This window comes from Pan troglodytes, chromosome 11, assembly GCF_028858775.2.
Source record: "Pan troglodytes isolate AG18354 chromosome 11, NHGRI_mPanTro3-v2.0_pri, whole genome shotgun sequence".
Classification (NCBI taxonomy): domain Eukaryota; kingdom Metazoa; phylum Chordata; class Mammalia; order Primates; family Hominidae; genus Pan; species Pan troglodytes.
This window is the reverse complement of record NC_072409.2, coordinates 26,662,100-26,677,984: the sequence shown is the minus strand read 5'-3', so window position 1 is coordinate 26,677,984 and position 15,885 is coordinate 26,662,100.

Below are 15,885 nucleotides of genomic sequence, written 5' to 3'. Positions count from 1 at the left end.
GAAATACATAGGCAGATCAAGAACTCAGCTCTTCTGACTTCTATCCTGTGAGTTGTAGTTGTTTACTTATTGATTTATCCATCAATTATTTTTAAGCATATATTATGTGCAAGGAAATATGCTAGTTGGGGAGAGCAAATTGACTCTACTCTTTCAATGTGAGAGGGAAAATAAACCATTTACATAAATATTATTCCCTAAGAAAATTAATGTTATAAGAGTATGGAAGTTTAAAAAAATACTTTATTATTTCCACAAATAAGTTACAGAGAAGCAAAAATTTGATCAGATAACTCATTTATTATTTCACCAGATTAACCACACCAATGGAAAATCTAGCTGTTTGGACCACAAAAGCCACAACATAGCACCACTATGTACTTAATGGAAGATGAACTGACTTGCAAAACAAATAACATCCAAAGGTCTAAACTGCAAATTCAAACTAGAATAAGTTATAATAAATGTCTCAAATATCCAGGGTAACAAAACATCATCCTTATAAAATGTGGAAAAACTATTATTTCTTTCTCTCACCAAAATAAGGCTTAATGTTGTTTAAGGTATCCTTGATTGCTTTTATGCCTTGTATTTAAAAATGAAGGAGATGGGCATTGGACTAAACTTGGGAAGAAGGACGTTACATTAATAATAATTTCATGGCCGGGCACAGTGGCTCATGCCTGTAATTCCAGCACTTTGGGAGGCTGAGGCAGGCCGATCACAAGGTCAGGAGTTCAAGACCAGCCTGGCCAACATAGTGAAATCCAGTCTCTACTAAAAATACAAAAAATGAGCTGGGCGTGGCGGCGGGCGCCTGTAATCCCAGCTACTCAGGAGGTTGAAGCAAGAGAATGGCTTGAACCTGGAAGGCAGAAGTTGCAGTGAGCGGAGATTGTGCCACTGTGTTCCAGCTTGGGCGACAGTGCAAGACTCTGTCTCAAAAAGTAAAAATAATAATTTCATATGCAAGAAAAGTCATTTTACGAAAAGCTGAAGGTAGACCTTTCCCATAAATAAAATGATTTTGTAAAACAATTCTGATAATTTTATATTTTTAATTTAGACTTACTCTTGTATCTCAGAATGTAAACTAACAAATGATTTTTGAATACCTACTATGTGCTCAGTATGTACAACTTCAGGAGAAAGACAACTTGTGTTGTCTCTTACAGGAAAGAAGAATAGCTAGAAACAGTAATGTTATTGACCACCAACTGACCATCTATTGATCATTTAATATACTATTGACCACCTTCTTTAACCTTCTTCTTTGTTTTCTGGCTTCCTGGATTATTTCACCTGTTCTGTGCCTGGGCTCTTTATCATCTTGGAAGAAAATAGCAAAACCAGGAAATCAGGCTTGTTAGTTACACTACAAATATATGCTGTGCATATATTTAGCACAGCATATATTTGTAGCTAGACCTTCAATGCCAGTTGTCAATCATTATTTCCCTTCATTTGTTATAGAGAGAGTGTGTTGGTATATGCCAGCAATATTCTAGGTGTGAGAAATAGAGTCTCAAACAAGACATTATCTATGTATTTATTTATTTATTTAGAGACAGAATCTTGCTCTGTCACCCAGGCTGGACTGCAGTGGTGCGAGCTCAGCTCACTGCAACCTCCGCCTCCCGGGTTCAAGCGATTCTCCTGCCTCAGCCTCCCGAGTAGCCTGGCTAATTTTGTATTTTTAGTAGAGTCGGGGTTTCACCATGTTGGCCAGGCTGGTCTCGAACTCCTGATCTCAAGTGATCCGCCAGCCTCAGCTTCCCAAAGTGTTGGAATTACAGGCGTGAGCCACCGCGCCCGGCCCTATCTCTATTTCTAAACAGCCCCTTATCATATTCTAACAACATCTAGACCAGTGGTTCTCAATTGGAGGTGAGTTTGTCCCTCAAGCGGACATTTGGGCATGTCTGAAGATGTTTTTGCTTGTCAAAACTCGGGGAAAGCCAGCCTGGCTATGCGGCCCCCACCTGTTCCTGCTACTCGGGTGCGGCCTTCACCTGCCAGGCCCTTCCCCGCTAGCTTGGGGCAAGCAGAGCTGCATCCAGTGGAAATAAAGCCGTTCCAGGATTATTGAAAACTGAGTAGCAACCTTGGGGGTCCTGGGTCATCACATACTCCCCCAAATGGAAGGTCCTTCTCTGGCATCAATTCCCGTCTCAAGGCCCCGCCTTCAACCTACGGTGGTCCTCCCCTGAGTAATGGTCTTCAGGCTCTATCACGGTGGTGGAGTCTTCCGCACCCAGCGCATCGACCTTCACCAGCAGGCCTCCCCACCAGATGTCCTCCGCTGGATGCCCAAGCCTTGGGAGCAACAGGGCCTCCTTGAGAAGAGCCTTCCCGACGGGCAGAGGAGCTTGGGTCCCAAGGGGACAAGGAACCTGGGTTGCCCTCATCCCCAGAGCTTGTATATAGATTATAAATATATAAGGGGGAAAGGGGTGGGTTGGGAGGGGTTGTAGGGCTGGAGACCCACTTCCCCTCCTCCCCGTTCCCCTGGTCCCCTGTCTCTGGGGATGTTTGTTAACAAAGAGTAATAAAATGATTTAAAAAAAAAAAAAAGGGCCAGGTGTGGTGGTTCACGCCTGTAATCCCATCACTTTGGGAGGCCGAGGTGGGCGGATCACGAGGTCAGGAGTTCAAGACCAGCCTGGCCAACATGGTGAAACCCCGTCTCTACTTAAAGATACAAAAAATTAGCCAGGCATGGTGGCACACTCCTGTAATCTCAGCTACTCAGGAGGTTGAGGCAGGGGAATCGTTTGAACCCGGGAGGCGGAAGTTGCAGTGAGCTGTGATGGTGACATTGCCCTCCAGCCTGGGGGACAAGGCGAGACTCCGTCTCAAAAAAAAAAAAAAAAAAAAAAAAAAACCTAGGAGAAATGGTCCTGATATCTAAATAGGTAGAGGCCAAGAATGTTACTAAATGTCCTGCAATGAACAGAACAGACTCCATGCTCCCGGAGAAGAATGATGTGTTCCAAAATAAGAATAGTATTTACTACTGATTAAAGGAAATTTAAGAAATCTTGATCTAGACTAATATAGTCCCACACTCTTCACACTCTTCTAGTCGTATATATGAAACCTACCTCATTTCCTGCAGGTGACCTCACATTCTGCTTGAGTGGGAGGTTGTCTCTTTTTATCTCATAATGTCTATTTAGCCTCATTTGGCATTTTCTTACTCTCTTCTTTCTGTTTTCTTTCTAAGATATTCTCTTTCAATCTCTGTGACTTATCTTATTCCCCAAATTATTTATACTGACAAAAATGCATTCTGTATCACAGAATACAAACAGATAAAAAGGCAGAGTACTATTTCCCTTAGATGCAATATCTCATCCCCACTCACCTCCTCCAGAATTTAGTTCGTAGGTGTTTTCCTGTCATGTACATCTTCATTTCCTCTCCTATAATGGATTTTCTGTGTCTAAAACGTGGTTCATTATATTCTATCCTAAAATATTTTCTAACACTCTTATTTTGAACCTTCTACTTTTAAATTTTTCTGTATTCCCTATGACTCCACTACCTCTTTCCTAGACTACTGTAATTTTCTCCTAGCTGTTCTCCCAGCCTCTAATCTAGTGTACATAGTGCTGTAGAATAAAATTATATTCACTACTCTAATTAAAGTCCTTCAGTAGTTAACCAATAATAACTTTGATATGTCAAGCATCTCCTATTTTCAAGGTACTAAGCTTGGTACTTAGGTTAGTATTAGTCTCTCTATTATATGAAAGAGGAAACTGAGGTTTAAAGAGGTCAAGTGGCTTGCTCAAAACTGCATAGCTAGGAAGTGAGGGGCCAACCCAAGTCTAATGCCGAAGTTTGCACATTTCATACAACTCTATTTCCTAAGGAATGAATTCTAAACTCCTTAGCGTGGTCTTCAGGACTCTTTGTGATTTGGTTCCAAGCTTTTTCCAGCTACTGCTGACCTTCGTCCACCCCACACTATTGTTAAATTACTGTTGTTTTCCCTATACTATCTTTGCTTTCATTTCTCCTGTTTGCCCCTTCTCATATTGTATTGTCTTAGTCCATTTTCTATTGCTTATAACCAAATACCTCAAAATGAGTTATTTATAAGAAAATGAACTTATCTTTTAGTTATGGAGGTTGAGCAGTCCAAATCAAGGGGTCGCATTTGGTGAGAGTCTTCTTGCTGGTGGGAACTCTGCAAAGTCCCCAGGTGGTACAGGTTATCACATGGCCAGGGAGATTAGCATGGTAGATCAGGTCTCTCTTCTTCTTAAGAAGCTACCAATCCCACTCCCATGATAACCTATTAATTCACGAATGGGTTAATCCATTCATGAAGGCAGAGCCCGCATGATCCAATCACCTCCTACAGGCCCCTTCTCTCAATACTGCCACACTGGGGATTAAATTTCAACTTCAGTTTTGGAATGAACAAATATTCAAACCATAGCATATACCCTCTATCTACATTATCTTTCTCACACATCCCCATAGGTCCAAGCACTTACCCATCTTTCAAAGCCCAATTCAAGCTTCCCAGCTAAATTCCCTGATCTTCTCTGATCGGTTCTTTTGTTTTTACTGGTAGAGCTTTTCTCACTTTCAAATTCTGTTATCATTAATTGTATGTATGCTCTTTTGTCCTTCTTCTACTCAGGCCTCCTTTAGAGCAGGGAATTTGTTATGTGATGTAACATTTTTGTGTAGCATTTTACAAACACTCTTTCACGTGTGTTAAGAACGTGGCAAAGAGTCGGAGCTCAGTAAATGTTTATTTGGTTCTAATCTTCATAGCAACTCTCCAAGGTATTATTATGCTTTACTAATAGTAAGGAAACTAAAGCTCAGAGATGTTAAGTGACCTGCCCAAGGGCATAAATGTTCCAGGATGACACAAGCTCCAACTGGAAAGTTCTGTCTCCAGTTTAAAGTTATTTCTACTACCTTACCTATGGCATCAGAGTTTTGTTTCCCCATGTATATCCTATCTCGATACCGTGGTAAATGTATGAGTAAATGTCTGTTAAGATTCTTTCATGAGAATCATGAGAGATTTATTGGTCACCAAAAAGAAAAGTATTTGAGGATATGACTCATTCTCACACATAGTATTTATTATTCACTTACACAGAAGGAAAACAACCCTCCCATTCTGATAAAATATCTTAGGCAACATTATGTTGAGGTCTGTATTCTCCACGTAAGAACACCAGTGTTTACACACCTTTAACAAACAAGTTCTTATATTTCATTTAAAATCAGTAGCTAGTAAGAAACTTGAGGAAATAATTTTTTCATCTTTTTTCATTTTTACGTAGCCAAATTATCATTCTCTTTCTTATAGTTTCTGCCTTTAGGGCCATATTTAGAAACTTTTCCAGCAGTGGTGTGAGTTGCCAGCAACTCAATCACTTTGCAAGTGTACAGCTGCCTCCCTGTCTCTGCTAATAGAACCTTTAGCTATACAGACAACTCTATGATGAGCAGAGGGCCTCTAATAATCTCTAGTCCTAGTTGTATTGTATAAAATCCTTGTCCTTGGAGAGGGCTGAGGGCATAATCTAGCTAGTGAGCATTCTGTAGGTCCATGCCAATGGGAAGAACCTCTTACCAAAGACTTACAATAATGTGGATATCAAGGAAGCATAAAAAGCCAACGGTAGAGTGAAGAGCCAATGTGGATAAGTTTGAGGGGTTTAAAATGTCATCAAATCCAAAAGGCAGGCTAGAAATAGATTTCCAAACACTGGGTATGCAGACCTAGTGATCACCAAAGTGTGATTACTTAAAACTATGCCCTTGCCAGGTGCAGTGGCTTATGCCTATAATCCCAGCACTTTGGGAGGCCGAAGTGGGTGGATCACTTGAGTCCAGGAGTTCGAGACCAGCCTGGGCAACGTGGTGGAATCCTGTCTCTACAAAAAATACAAAAATTAGCTGGGCATGGTGGCGCATGCCTGTAGTCCCAGCTACTCAGGAGGCTGAGATGGGAGGATCACCTGAGCACAGGAGGCAGAGATTGCAATGAGTCAATGTCGTACCACTGCACTCCAGCCTAGGTAACAGAGCAAGATCCTGTCTCAAAAATAAAATAAAATTATACCCTCAAATTCTTTGACATTCCTCTGATTTAGGGGTAGATCTGTCCCTTCCTCTTGCATCTAGGTAGGCTTAGTAATGCATCAACCAACAGAGTATGGTGGGAAATGAGGCTGTGGATATTCAAGGCTGGGTCAATGCAGTTTCTGACTCATTCACTCACTCTTAAAGCCTTGATCCATACAAGAAGCCTGACTAGCCTGAAACTAACAAGCTGTAAGAAGCCAAGTTATATGGGGCTCTGGTTCTTAGCCCTCATCTTCAAGTCATTCCAGCCAAAGTGTCAGACGTGAGCAAAACAGTTTTCAGATTATTCCTGTTTGGTCATTTTGCTCCTTGTAGGGAGGTTCCTCAGTGACTAACACAAATGTCTCTGGATTGGTTCCTTCCCTTTCATATCATTCTGGTCCAGAGGTTGGCAAACTATGGCCTGTGGGCTAAATCCAGCCTGCTGGCTGCTCTTTGTATAGCATACTAGTTAGGAATGATTCCTACATTTTAAAATTGTCATGATCATTTGGAGGAGAAGAGGCACTCTGGCTTTTTGAGGCTCCGGCGGCTTTTTCATTGATTCTTTCTCATCTTATGAGTTTATCTACCTTAAATCTTTGAGGCTGCTGTCCTTTAGATGGGGTTTTTATGGGGACTTTTACTTAAAATTCAGTTAAATTAAATTAAAATTGTTACATTTTAAATGGTTACACAAGTACCTTCATAATATCCTTGATCTGTCTCTTTGGCCTGCAAAACCTAAAATATTTGCTATATTGTCCTTTACAGAAAAAGTTTTGGCTGGGAGTGGTGGCTCACCCCTCTACTTCCAGCACTTTTAGGCAGGAGGACCACCTGAGGCCAGGAGTTTGAGACTACCCTGGCCAACATAGTAAGACCCTGTCGAAGAAGAAGGAGGAGGAGGAGGAATAAAAAAAAAAGCCTGCAACTTCCTGATTTAGTCCCCCATATAGAAGAGAGATGGAATAAAATAAGAGATTATTGTGAGGCCTATCTAGATAGTATTGACTTCAGTCCCCCAGAAATAGAAATTAGACAGATAGGAACTATTGAGACGAATCTCGCTAAGTGTGACATAATGCTCAATAATCTACTTTAAACTTCTGTATTTCTTTCTTCAAGTCCTAATTTCCCAAGGAAAATGACATCCTTCTTGCTCCTTAAGGAAGACTTTGATATTCCAAAGAGATGTACGTCCTATGTTGCTGAATTATTTCATAATTCTAGAATGCTGGAGCCACAGGGCATTTAGGGATTTTCTAGTCCAACCCCTGTTCCATATTGAAGGAGGCTAGGCTAAATGGCCTAAAGAACATGACTACTGTGAAAGGAAAATTAATCTTGGGACCCCCAATCACTAAGCTAAAGGGAAAAGTCAAGCTGGGAACTGCTTAGGGCCAACCTGCCTGCCATTCTATTCAAACTCACCCCACTGCTCACTGAGATGAATCCACGTCTGATCACCTCCTTTGGAGAGGCTAACCAGAAACCCAAAAGAATGCAATCATTTGTCTTCTATCTACCTATGCCCTGGAAGCCGCCTCCCTGCTTCAAGTCTTCCTGCCTTTGCTTTGAGTTGTCCCACCTTTCCAGACCAAACCAGTGTTCATCTTGCATATGTTGATTGATGTCTCATGTGTCCCTAGAATGTATAAAACCAAACTGTTCTCTGACCACCCTGGACACATGTTGTCGGGACCTACTGAGGCTGTGTCACAAGTGCGCGTCCTCAACCTTGGCAGAATAAACTTTCTAAATTAACTGAGACCTGTCTCAAATTTTCAGGTTCACACTACTCATCTAGAGTAAAAGTCCTCATGAATTCACTGCAAGACAAGAACACAGGAAAGCAACTACCACACAGAAGAGATGTGGACCCCAAAACGTTGGTCTCTTACATCCAACCAGGTGTAATTGGCAAGTAACACAGAGCCAAGCACTACACCTGAGACATCCTCATCACAGTCACAAAGACTGAATCTAAAACTTTGTCAGTACCCTGTGACTTATGGATGACCGTATTTGCTATACAACAGTGTGCTGGTATAGATATAGGGGTGGTGTGGGTGGGCGTGGGCACTAAGTTGCTAAGTAGTCTGCGCTTACTGTCCCTAATTGTTCCTGCTAAATTCAGGCATCCTTAAGGTCCTCTGAGAGCAGAAAACCCTCAAATCTTATTGAAGAGAGGCTCTTATTTCATATTCTCCTTCTCTTCTTGCATCTTTCCCCCCATGCTTTCTTCTCTTACTATCTTCTGTAAAAAAATTTTCTCTCTACTTCTATTCCTGGTCTTCCTTGCTTTGACTCTTCCTCCTCATATTCATGCCAAACTGTTTTTATTTAATTTATGCCTATAATCCCAGTACTTTGGGAGGCCGAAGTGGGTGGATCACTTGAGTCCAGGAGTTCGAGACCAGCCTGGGCAACATGGTGAAATCCCATCTCTACAAAAAATACAAAAATTAGCTGAGTGTGGTGGCACATGCCTGTAGTCCCAGCTAAATATTAATATTTAATATTAGATAAATTAAATATTTCTGTATTTATTTAACACAAATGATGGGTTTCTTCTAACTGGAGTAGCAGGTGAGAGTTTGGACAAGGGGAAATGATCTGCAGTAACAAGGCAGAGACATCTGAAAGTCTAGGGAATATATTGAAAAATGTGATGAAAAAAATTCATTGATTTACCAATACATATCATGATGGCTGAGATGAGAGGAAGTTGAGAAGCGTATAGCTCTTCCCAAAGGAAATATATACAAAATATCCCAAAGGATTTGCAGCAGACTCATCCTTTTAATAATTTCCAAGTAAATAGTCAAAAACCCTGCTTAGGAAAAACTCAGAAAATATTGCTTCCACTGGCTTCAGATGGCCTGCTGAATTCCTATGACTCTGTAGACTTCCACTAAATCCAAAATTGAGGAAATTTAAGGGACACTGCATTAATAGTATAATCACCCCATGCTTTCTGATACATGCCAAGGTTCTTCTTAGCTGAAAGTAATTTGACCTGGCTATTTGCTAAATGGTTCAAGTCTGAATGCTGGAAGATTTAACTAACTGCCTTGTGAGAACTACCTAAAGCCGATGCCATGTGGGTAGGCTTGTCCTGTAAGAATGGTTGAACCAGCCTGCTTACTGCTGAAACCTCCTTTGCAAAAATTATAAATGAGGAAATTATGGCAGTGAAAGAGATCAGACCTAATCCACTCCATCCTGCTTCTAACCTTTAAGCCATCTTTGTTCATTCCTAGCTGTAGGCTGAACTAGCCTTGGGAAGGAATTCAGTTCATGGTTTGACTCTGAAACAAAATTGATAATAGCACTTTCCCCAAAAGACCTCCTTCTTGCCTGGGACCAGTCTGCCTTTGTAGGACTAACAAATTAGCTACAAGATTAGAAATTATGGTTTAGGGGTCATGCAGCCTCTGGCTATAAGAGTGGGAACCTCCCCTATTGCTTCTAGGGATAACATCACTATTGCGAAACCTGAAATTAGTGCTTGAGATATTTTGTAGACCCTGCACTTGATGGATCAGCTGATACCACCTAGACTGGCAATCTGGCTCAACCAGTTCTGTGATCCCATCCAGGAACAGAGCACAACAAGAAAACCTCACTTGATCCCCTGTGATTCCATCTCCAACCTGACCAATCAGCACTCCCCACTTCCTGAGCCACTAACCTGTCAAATTATCTTTAAAAACTCTGACCTCCCCCTTCCATGCTCAGAGAGACTGATTTGAGTAATAATAAAACTCTGGTCTCCAGCACAGCTGAGTCTGTGTGAATTACTCTTTATTGCAATTCCCTTGCCTTGATAAATCGACTCTGTCTAGGCAGTGGGCAAGGTGAACCCACTGGGCGATTATACTACTACCCACTTTTTTGCTGCTGAGCTCAGCTGTCTGGTTGGGCTTCTATCCAGTGCCTCCTCTATTCCAACAGATGTATCCGTCTTACATAATAGGACTATTCTCAACTCAGACCATCCTACCTCTACCAATGAGTTGTGAAGGCAGAACACGTGACCAAAAGAAAAAAAAACAGAAGCAGAAGAAGAAAGTTTAAATACCTCCTACACAATCTGATTTTGGATTTCAACTAAGAAAATAGCATTTTATATGATAAAATGATATATGATTTCAAAAATCCTACTGAAGCTAATTTCTCTAATTCAGCTAATTTGAGAATGCTTGTCAGAACCTTCTTAGAGTGGTGCCAACAACATTTCTATACTCACTTGTATATGAGAAAGTTTAGGCAGAAATCAGAATTTTGATTTGCTAAAATGTAATCTTTGATGGTTAAAAAAATTCATTGTTTTTTTTTACATAAACATTAACATGAAGCCAGACTTTGGAGGACTAGATTATGAATAAGGTGGCTTTTTAAACTTATTGTTTAAATCTCACACTTTTGAGAATGAAAAAAGCAAATTAATAATCATGCCAGGGCAATGGGAAAAAACTGAGGCTGTTGCAGTCAAGTCAGGAAGTTCAGTCACTTTAATTATAAGCCACATTTTGTGAGAACGTATTCAGAATTTCCCGTGTGGTAGGAGAAGGGATGCTGGAGAAATTTTCTCCCTGCATCTGCTTTCTCACTTCCCTTCCTCATTTCCCTAGAGTTCCCTAATGTCTCCTCCAACATCCTCAGCTACTTTTTCTCATCTTTATTCACTAGAATGTGAACTGAATTTGACATAAAAATGAAGCATCAAAACTAGTTTCACAGCCAGGCACTGTGGCTCATGCCTGTAATCCCAGCACTTTGAGATGTAGAGAGGGGCAGATCACCTGACGTCAGGAATTCAAGACCAGCCTGACCAACATGGCGAAACCCTGTCACTACTAAAAATACAAAAATTAGCCAGGCATGGTGGCCCGTGCTTGTAGTCCCAGCTACTCGGGAGGCTGAGGCCTGAATCTGGGAGGCGGAGGTTGCAGTGAGCCGAGATCACGTCACTGCACTCCAGCCTGGGGAACAGAGCGAAACTCTGTCTCAAAAAAAAAAAAAAAAAAGAAAAGAAAAGAAAAAAAAAACATCTAGTTTCACATATACTTGAACTTCAGTGGCTGACTATCCTTTGCAGCAAAACAGGTGTAATTTTTAGGAAACTCAAGAGTGGCTACCAGTGTGGCTGCAGATGGTACAGCATTAATGTAAAAGATACATCTGTATATCCTATTTTTCTTTAGAGAAGAAATTTCATACCCCCTTTCTGGCATGTAAAAAAGCAACAGTATTAGAAGGTTAATTAGAAGTTGAATGAAGTTTCATGCAGACTAGCTTGTAGATCAACAAACTTGACCTGATTCTATCTTATCTATGTGGCACTCACGTGGATTCTCATATCTCCCCCAAGCAAAAGGAGAACAATCTGCCTTATTCACAGCATTTGTGCTGAATGCCTGAGATGCACATGCCATGCATGTCACAAGGCAATCATGTCTTCACAAAGTTAGAGAAAGAGGTAAACCTATGATGGCTGGCCCAGTGACCCCTAGGGACTTCAAGAAATCCCAAAGGAAATGCAGCAGACTCACTCTTTGAATAAGATGTCACCCTTTGAAGAAAATGTCAGCAACAGAAAAGTCAGAGGTAGAGCAACGATGGGAAGAAGATGTGCTTTCAAAAAACTTTTGAAAACTGGCTTTTAAATAAAGTGGGAAAAAGCATGTCTTTACTTACAACTTAGACAAATACCAGCTCTCAAGCTTCTATGTGAACAGGGTCTGTTAATGAAGTTGTCTTCAATGTGTTTCCAGATGTGTCTCAGGCACATGGGAATCATCGTCAGAAGAAAGAGGGAGCCAGCCACCCTTTTGACAGATGTTGCAACGTAATAATAATGACAGAATTATAAATAAGTAAGTTATGATAAAGAATAGCCAATACTTACCTGGAACTTACTATGAATCAGGGACTGTCTTGAGTACTTTTTCTGTATTATTTCAAGAAAACCTGGGCTTAGAGTCATGCAGGCCTAAGTCTGAGTCCTGGTTCTGTTACTTTTTAGCTGTGTGGTCATGAGGAAGGAGTTTCTTAAACTTCTTTAATATTAAGTTTCTCCAAATATAAAATACTCTTAGGGTTGTTGTGGAAACAGATTAGATCAGGTATGCACAAGCACCAATAGGGTCCGTTTCCTCTTGTGTTGGACACTGCAAGCCTTCAGATGACAAAACTTGGGTGTTTGGGGAACATTGTCTGAAGGTCATTGAGTAGTTAACCATTCTAATATCACATGGTGTGGAACATTCACATTAGTGCCCATTAACTTTGAGAAGATTGTGTGCCTCTTTCTGCTCATTTTTATGACCTATTTTCTACAAACATTGAGAAGTGTGGGAGGAAAGAGCCCGATAGGATTCATCAAAACCAAAGAAGATATAACAAGAATGGCAAAGATGGTATCATGAAAGTGATGGAATTAATTTGCATTTCCCTTCAGGGTGCGAGATTTCAGATTTTTTTCCCCAGAAGGGTATTCATGGAAAGGTACTACATGTCTGCACTACCTCATCAGAAATGTTTATTTCTCTTTTTTTGAGACGGAGTCTCACTCTGTCATCCAGGCTGGAGTACAGTGGCGCCATCTCAGCTCACTGCAACCTCCACCTCCCACGTTCAAGGGATTCTCCTGCCTCAGCCTCCAGAGTAGATAGGATTACAGGCACCCACCATCACGCCTGACTAATTTTTGTAGTTTTAGTAGAGACGGAGTTTCACCATGTGGGCCAGGTTGGTCTCGAACTCCTGGCCTCAAGTGATCTGCTTGTCTTGGCCTCCCAAAGTGCTGGATTTACAGGCATGAGCCACCACACCGAGCCAGAAATGTTTATTTCTTGTGAACTGGTGCTCATTAAAATAGAGTGCCCCCAGCCAGGCGTGGTGTCTCAGGCCTGTAATCCCAACACTTTGGGAGGCTGAGGTGGGCGGATCACTTGAGGCCAGGAGTGCAAGACCAGCCTGGCCCACATGGCGAAACTTCGTCTATACTAAAACTTCAGAAATTTCCCGAGTGTGACAGGCGTGCCTGTAATCCCAGCTACTTGAAAGGCTGAGGTAGGAGAATCACTTGAACCTAGGAGCGGAGATTACAGTGGGTCAAGATGGTGCCACTGCACTCCATCCTGGGCAACAGAGAGAGACTGTCTCCAAATAAATAAATAAATGCATAAATAAAAATAAACTACCCCTTACATAATTTCCTCTTGTCAAAAACTTCAGATACACAATATTTGCAGCTCCACCCATTATGAATAAAGAGAGTAGATAGTTTATGTTGCTAATTATTAGTACTAAAAGACTTGCTAATTAAATAGTCAACAACCACAAAACTGCTTTGGGAATGAGGCTGGTCCTTGTAATTAACCTCATTTTGTAAGTGAAGGAAGGAACATGAGCACAGAAAAAGACTATGGGACCTAGCCAAAACCACAGCTAGTAAAGGACAAGGATAAAAACTAGAATTGATGAATCCTGAATCCTAAATTACAATGCCTTGTTCATCAGCTTTTGTCAGCCTTCAGCAATTTTAGGTGCTTTCCTGTGGTTGTACTTGTGGGATTCAAAACTGGATTTTGTTATTGTTGTTCCTTGGCAAAATAAATAAACAAAAGCAAATTGTATTTAAAAATAAACACACTTTTATACATAAACATGCACACACATGTAAAAATCTATTGAGAAAATTACTTCTTAAACAGTGGCCTACTAATAATTACTTTTAGGATCAGTGTACAAAGTACAAAGGATCAGTGCCTCTGGGTTGCGGGGAGGGCTTGCAGGCTTAGACGCTGTATGAAGGGGTGCTAGAACACTGTAAATGTAAAGTGGTTTACTTCCATGCTGTGTGATGCTATTCCTGGCTCTTTCAATTCAGCCAGCCCAATCATGTTAAAGCCAGCCACTAGTACCAGCTATTTTTTTTTTTAGACAAAGTCTCACTCTGTTGCCCAGGTTGGAGTGCAGTGGTGCAATCTCAGCTCACTGCAACCTCTGCCTCCCAGGTTCAAGCAATTCTCGTGCCTCAGCCTCCCAAGTAGCTGGGATTACAGGCATGCACCACCACACCCAGCTAATTTTTGTATTTTTAGTAGGGACGGGTTTCACCACGTTGGCCAGGCTGGTCTTGTCAATTCCCAACCTCAAGTGATCCACCCGCCTTGGCCTCCCAAAGTGTTGAGATTATAGGCGGGAGTGAGCCATCGCCCTGGACAAGTACCAGTTCTTAATGCTGGTATTTGCCTAGGATCTTGACATTTGCCTGTGATCCCCTTCCCCCCTGCATAAAGATCCTGTAATTTGAGCTCAGTTCCTTGAGCTCTTTGATACTCTCAGACTATACTATGATTATAAGAAACTACTTAAGTCCCTTCTCTGGCTGACTGGTCTCATATTCCCACTAATAATAAATAACATAGTTTGTATTCATGATCTGGGTTACACCCAAGCTAGCAGCTATATAATACTTTTGTAACCATAATAGGTTCATTGCCAATGTACACAGCAAGTCAATACACTGAGACAGTAGGTTGTGTGCTGCAGAGAAAGAGGTTTAATCATAGCGCTACTGAACGAGGAGATGGAAGGAAACTAATCTGTCTCCCCGAGAAGTTTGGGCCTAGAGTTTTTTTTAAGGCTTTTGGAGTGGGCCAAAGAGTGGAGATTGATTGGTTGAAGAGTGCAGGGTGAAGTCATGGGACAAGGAGATGAAGAAGCTGTATTCTTTTGCTGATCCCGTTCTTCTGTGGGGTTCTTCACACTGGTCTCTAGAATTCGGGGTCTGAGAAAGATCATAAGTAATCCTTAAACAAAAGCCTTATTATTCTAATGTCGGAGATCCTATCTGTAGGAACAATGGGGATGCCAATGAGTCTTGAACAGTCTTATGACCCTAATGTCAGAGACCCTATCTATAGGAACAATGGGGATGCAGATGGTCAGCATCTAGTGCTGCATGACTTTTACCAACAAGGAAGTGGACCAAAGTGCAGCCTGATTAATGCTTAATTATAACTATATTTCTGTCCTGAACCTGGCATGCAATTCTTGTCAACCCTGTTGGAGTGGTTTCATTTTGAGACATAGAGAGCTTTTTTCCTATTGTGCTTTCTGGATCAAGCTAACCCCTCCAGGTCAGTGGGGTGGCAGCAATGGTTTCTAAAGGTACTCCCTATACAGCCAAGAACAAAAAGTCATATTCTTTTTTTTTTTTTTTTTTTTTTTGAGAGGGAGTCTAGCTCTGTTGCCCAGGTTGGAGTGCAGTGGCACCATCTCGGCTCACTGCAACCTCTGCCTTCCGGGGTCAAGTGATTCTCCTGCCTCAGTCTCCTGAGTAGCTGGGATTACAAGCATGTGCTACCACGCCCAGCTAATTTTTGTATTTTAGTAGAGACAGGGTTTCACCATCTTGGCCAGGCTGGTCTTGAACTCCTGACCTCAAGCGATCTGCCTGCCTCGGCCTCCACAAGTGCTGGCATTAGAGGCTTCAGCCACTGTGCCTGGCTTCCAAAAGTCAAATTCTTGGCTTTGAGTTCTAAAGTAGACTCTTGAAATTCATAGCAGAGACAATAGACTGGAAAGCAGAGATTTCTAAATTGTGAGAGTTGGGCTGTTTGAAAGAGAAAGTATTTTTAAGTTCAGAAGCTTGGCTTTGAAAATCAAGAGTCAAAGTCCAAATATAAACTTTAGACCATAATTATCAGACTCTGGAAGAATATAAGATGAGGCACAAGCAGTTTTCCTAAGCCAAAAGGA